Genomic DNA, 6,000 nt, shown 5'->3' on the forward strand with positions numbered 1-6,000 from the left:
GCACGCTGAAGGAGTGAACAGTTCAAAAGCAGATCTGGTGGAAGACAAAGTTAGAACTCAGTCTAACTTTGCTGAGTTAGGGGGCAGGAGGAAAACTTGGTTTAAAAGCGGCAAATAATACGGAGGTTGTATGTTCTCTGGGGCAGGTGTTGAACCTGAGGTAAAAGAGCTCTAGAGCCACTGTGCTACCTATTTGACTACCAATGTGTGGAACTACTGGCTAGATCACGGCCCTGTCATTACACGGACAATGGATATTTCAGTGTATAATCCAGCTCCTTGTCCTCTACAACACAGCACTTGCCTACCACTCTACTCTCATCTCTTTAATCAGCCGACTGACCTACAAGACTCCTGCTTCCATCACCACCTCCGCTACAGCAGGGAGCGGACAAACCAATTACCAAGACAGAGAGATCTTTGGAGTTTTAACTTTAAAGCCCTTGCTGGATTGAGTCCAAACACTTTACTGATCATTTGGCTCCCTCTATACCATCTTGTTCCTTAGGTCAGAGGGCAGGGCACTTCTGGAGTCTGCGGTTTGCAGAGACTGACAGAACATGGACCATACTTTTGTAGGCTCCGAGATCCCTTTTTTTGTGAAGCAAAAGGAAGGTCATAGACCTCTTTTAAATTGTATTTTATATTTCACAGCACCCTTGGCAAGATACATTAATTGGTGCTTTATTGCTTTTAGGTTCGAGCCGTTTGGTATTATTTTCTTGAGTCTTTAATATATATTTTATAGTTAAGTCTATTGGAGTGCTCCCTCTGGCAGACAAATGTCCTGAAATAAAAGTTAATTCATTCTAAATAATAAGTGATGCTTACTGATATGTGATGGTACTTTATATTATAAATAATTGGTGCCCAGATACTTCGGCGATGGACACATTAGAAATGCCTTGTGCCCCAGTACATGTGAATAACTTTACATATGCAAGTGCTTCCAGTGACTTCAGTGGAAATGCTCATGTGGCTAAAGGTGAACACATATAAAAGGTTTGAAGGATCAAGGCTTAAAGTAGAGATTTTGAAAATCTGCTAGGAGAAGCTGGGGGGTCTAAAGGTGAATTGTGCTTTCTGTATTGTTTTCTAAGGCCTTGGTTAAAATGTTCAGAAACTCCCAGATGACTTGGTGCTTTTGAAAATGTTGACCTTGTCTACATGAGGCTACACTGCTAATGCCCGTTCAGCAAGAGAAGAGCCCTAGTCAGTGTAAGGATGGAGGAGAAACCACACCATGAAGAACAGTAGTGTTTAAGTTTGAAAATCAATTAGCATCTGCCTCCATTACAAGCTTGGTTCGGTGAGTGTCATAATCAAGGATGATAAACTGATTTGTAAAAAAGCTGGTGCTTATTTATTCTTGGAAGTTCATACTTCATCACCATAGCAACCAGCGGCTTTTCCATTTCTCCAGCAAGTTGGTTTCATTAGTAACCTTGGCCAAATGGGTTTGAGAGAAGAAAATTTTCACTTGTTTTACGAGAATCTGAGGGTGTTTCTATGGATTTTTTTTTTTTTGTAATGTTGCAAAGCCCAGTTCCTTATGACGTGTGTGTGTGTATGCTGTTCTTTTTTTTAAAAAAAAAGCTTTTCAAATGGCACATTTTCCTGTGGTGTCCTGCATAAGTCATCACTTGCAACTTTTTCCTTTACAATTACACAGCAAATCAAACTTGTATATTGAATATCAGATCTGGCTTTACTGTACCTGATTTTTATGTCAACTGTGGTTTGTTAAACGAGATGAGACCTGCGGTGGTATTTAAATCTTATTTTAAAAATCCTAAACCAACAGGAATTTTGATACTGTAAGCTACTTTCTTCCTCCCCCCAGCATGTTTAGGTTTTATTTCTCTCCATAGGACGGCACTTTGCAATGCACAAATCTCATTTGGAAGATACCGATTTAAAAGCCCATTGGTGCATTGTGATTGTTGTATGCTTGTGTCACACCCAGCTCGCAGGAGGAGGCCTCTAGGTGCTACTACGCAATATAAATAATACATGCTTTCATGAACTTCCTGCTCTTTAACCAACAACTCGCCACATCTGCGCTCGGATCCTGCAAACTCTTATCTATGTGCTCAGCTCTAGACGGAGCGGTCAGTTCTCTGAATGGTCCCATTGAAGTAATTTGAAGTACACACTTGTCCTGCATGTTTGTCTTTCTGAATCACAGTCAGTTCTGTGATTCCTGCCTCCACCCAAGTTAGTCTTCTGTTGTTGCTATACAAGGACAGCCCCGTGTTAACAATACATTTTTGTATACATACGCAGATGTAAATAGGAAAAATCTTAAAGCCTATGTAACTGATCCTGCAACTAGTTCGGCCTGTGCAGAGTCCCACTTAAGTCCATGTGGGCCTGCCTGCACGGAGCCAACTGCAGGATCAAGGCCTGTATTATAAATACACGTGTGTTATGGTGCCCTTTCCCTCCCTTCCTTTTCTTGGAATATTTTTCTTTCAGCACATCTAACACCCAGCAAAAGGTTGCTCTCCTTGAGGATCCTGAGCAGTGGTTCTCAACCTATTTACCATTGTGGGTCGCATCCAATACTACCTGTATGGCATGGGTGGCGGGTGAACCCCCACTTTGGAGAGGCTAGCCCGCTGGCCCTGCCCCTTCTGCCCGAGGCTCCACCCCCCCGCATGTTGGAGCCCCGAAATCCCATAACAGGAGCCCTGAGGCCCCCCGTGACGAGAGGAGCCCCAGCTCACCCACACCAGCCACCCCGGGCCAGCCCCAGTGCCAGGCTGAGCGACATGCCGGGCCGCTCCCAGTGCCGGGTCGACCCACTTCCCCACAGCCTGAGTGCCAAGCCGAGCCGCTCTCCCCAGACCCTCCACCCAAGCGCTGGGCAGAGCTGGCACCCCCCCATCCAAGCTGGTGGCCCCAGTGCCCGGCAGAGCTGCCTCACTCCCCCACCAGCCCCCCACGCCTGCTGCTTGCTTGCAGCGTCCCTCCTCACTCCCCCACCCCCGAGGAGAAGTGACACAGCAAGCAGCGGGGAGCAGGAGTTGGAGTGCAGGAAGCCAGGCAGTGGGTGGGGGCTGAAGGCCTTGTGGAAGAGGCGGGACCACCGCAGCCCAGGTGTCCCGTGGGAGTGGCTTCGCCAGGAAGGCTTTGCCTTCCCTGGCCTATTATACCTGCCGCCCATGCATGGATGGTGCGTATAATAGGCTGGGGAAGGCTGTGCCTCCCCAAACAGCCCCGTATGGCCCCGGCCATGCTCCATACCAGGGCCCCCTCCTGCTGCTAGTTGGCCCCAGCGCAGACAGGCTGCTCCTGTTCTGGGAAGGGAAGCCTCCTGGGGCTGGGTCTAGGGCAGCTGGGACTTGGGGTGGCTGGGGCTGCCCGGGGCTGCCCAGCGCTGGGGGGGGGCCCTGGCATTGGGGCCACACCGCCCAGTGCCGGGGGGGGCAAAGGGAGGGCCACATGCTGCCCACTCGTCGCTCTGGGACTGGGTGGGGAGGGACGCTTGCCGCCCACCTGTCTGGCGCTCTGGGGGGCGCGTGTGCCGCCTGCCGGGTGCTCTGGGATTGTAGGCGCTCAGGTGACCCGGGGCTGTGGGGGGGCTGGCGGCTGTGGGGGGGGGGCCTCTGGCCTTGGAAGGTCAGGATGATCTGGGCCTCAGGTGGAAAGGGTGGGCCGGGCTGGGGGCTAGCCTCCCCAAGCCCATGGTTCACCCACTGCCATGCTGTATATCCCTGAGGATGTCACTTGGGTCGCAGCTCTGTGCTGACTGGACCGCAGGTTGAGAATGACTGATCCTGAGAAACCCTACCTGGTCCCCCACTTCTCCCTTCCTTCTCTTTCAGTGTACTGCAAACAAGGTGTTAATCATCTGGCAGGTAAAACAAGCTGCTTACTCAAAGGCCAGAGCCAATCCACTCAATGGGTGTTCTGGAAGGAAATGTTTCTACAGCTTAGTGGTAGGCAAACTTCCTCCTTTCCCTGGATCACAAGCACCACATAGAGGAGACACTCCTGAGTTTCTACTGGCATAGGGAAGGAACGAGGTCATTCCAGAATCAGACCACATCTCCCATGCTGATTCTTTAATTTATACCCTGATATATTGATACTTCCTGAAAGTACTTCTAACTCTTTTCTAAATCAACTCCCTTTGAGAGGCTGCCGTGCCCCTTTTAAGAAATTCTGACTCTTGTGTGATCCAAAATAAAAACTAGATACTTCTATCATGAAAACCACGGACACCAGATGATGTCCCAGACACCCCTGGATTAAGGCACATATAACCAAGCAATTCAAGTTCAATACCATCTCCCTGATTTGAAACAAGTTACTTAATATACCGAATAGACTCACAGAGACAGAAATCAGACTCAGGATGTCCCCTAGCGTGTTGCTTCTGGCTTTTGCCCGAGACGGTGCATGCCCCATACGCCCAGTCCCACTTGTTTTAAGAAAGCCAGGCCCCGGGGGCAGTAAGAACAGGTCATCATAATGGCCATCCGCGAGCTAGGGAACAACGCCCACGGGCCGGAGAGCTAATACTCCAGGACGAATGGAAAAGGACAGGGGTTGGCCACGTGCGATCCAGTCACATTGTGGACGCAGGGTCTGGCCCCTCCATACGTGTCCGGGGGCTTCTGAGCAGCCAGGAGAGGCTGCAGCGGGGACTCCGGCGGACCCCGAGCTGAGAAACTCCCCTCACCCCAAAGCACCCCTGCCTATGGGAGGAGAGCGCAGCCCGGCCATAGCTTACCCCCCCCCCCCCGCCAGCCCCGCATGCGGTCAGGCGATCGGATGGGGGGTCGGGATCACCAGCAGCCCTGCTCCCCCTGGAGCCCTGCACCGAGCGGCGCGCTCCAGCCCCCCCCCCGCGGGCAGTAGCAAAACTCCGGCTGCTCCCGCCCCTTCCCCATTTACCGCCGCCGGCCGGCCGGCAAGTGGCGCGTCGCCACGCGAGGGCGGGGACAGGGATCCGCTCAGAGCCGGAACCGGAGCGGGCCCCGGGGGCCGTGCACTCACCTCCGCCGGGGCCGGGCAGTGAGCGGCCAGCACGGGGCGCCTACTTTGGGTAGTTGCGACTACCGCCCCGTGATGCGCGGCGCGGAGCTCCTCCTCCCGGGTCCCATGTGCCAGCCGCCGCTCCCGCTTCCCGAGCCCAGCGCGGCGGAGCCCGCCCCGGGCTCCTGCTCCTCGCTGCGGGCGCCGGGCCAGAGGACCCGCCGGGGTCCAGGCTGGCTCCGCAGGGAGCTTTGGCTGGGGAAGGAGGCAGATTTCACTGTGACTTCATCTCCGGGGCCAGCTCAAAGCTGGTCACAGCCCTGTTGATCTCAAACCTTATTTAAATGAGAGCTTCCAATGTCTCCCCGGGCCTCCCTTCAGATAAGTAGGGCTGTTCTCTGCTGTGTCTTACGGTGTAATGTCTAACCCTAGTAGCAGATCCATGGTCATGCAGAATTTCACATAGTGACCAATTAGAACTTAACGTGAGCAGCAGGGATGGGAGTTGGGACTTCCTGCTCCAAAGGCATACGCCTCTGCTGCTTAAACGAAAGGAGAATTGCTGTTCGTAGTGTGAGACCTATGTGACGTGAGCAGTTTGAGCCCATTCGGTAGGGGATAGTGGCACACCTATTAATTACAATATAATGCATGTGCAATGGGGGTAATGATTTTTTTTTTTAAAAAAAGAGGACTGAAGCCCTGCATTCTTTACGAGAGTTTCTCGATTAACATTTCAGACTAAATTATAATAGATGATTTGTCCCTGAACTAGGTTAGACTTTACCATGTCCCTTAGTGTTTCCTTGATTTCTACACAGTGGGGATGTTCTCAAGTCCAGAATGGCTATATGAGCACATAAGCAAAAAGCCCAGACTGCCTGTCTGTCTGTCTGTGCATGCCTGTCTCTCTTTTTTACTTTACAGGAGGCAATACGTAAGAATTCAAAAGGGCCACAATAGATTTCAAAGGACAAATACCTACAGGTGTAGAAACAAGTAACAAGAGATTCT

General features: G+C 51.5%; 1 protein-coding gene across 2 annotated transcripts in view; it reads right to left on the minus strand.

The window, feature by feature from the left end:
• STEAP3 (STEAP3 metalloreductase) overlaps positions 1–5,492 on the minus strand; it is a 43,708-nt gene extending 38,216 nt beyond the window's left edge. For both annotated transcript variants that reach the window (XM_084643556.1, XM_084643555.1), the window contains exon 1: positions 5,008–5,492. The gene's annotated coding sequence lies outside the window, so the exon portion shown is untranslated. The remainder of the gene's footprint in view (positions 1–5,007) is intronic.
• Between the last annotated feature and the right edge of the window lie 508 nt (positions 5,493–6,000).

The sequence above is a fragment of the Lepidochelys olivacea genome (assembly GCF_965140295.1).
Source record: "Lepidochelys olivacea isolate rLepOli2 genome assembly, chromosome: 11".
Lineage (NCBI taxonomy): Eukaryota > Metazoa > Chordata > Testudines > Cheloniidae > Lepidochelys > Lepidochelys olivacea.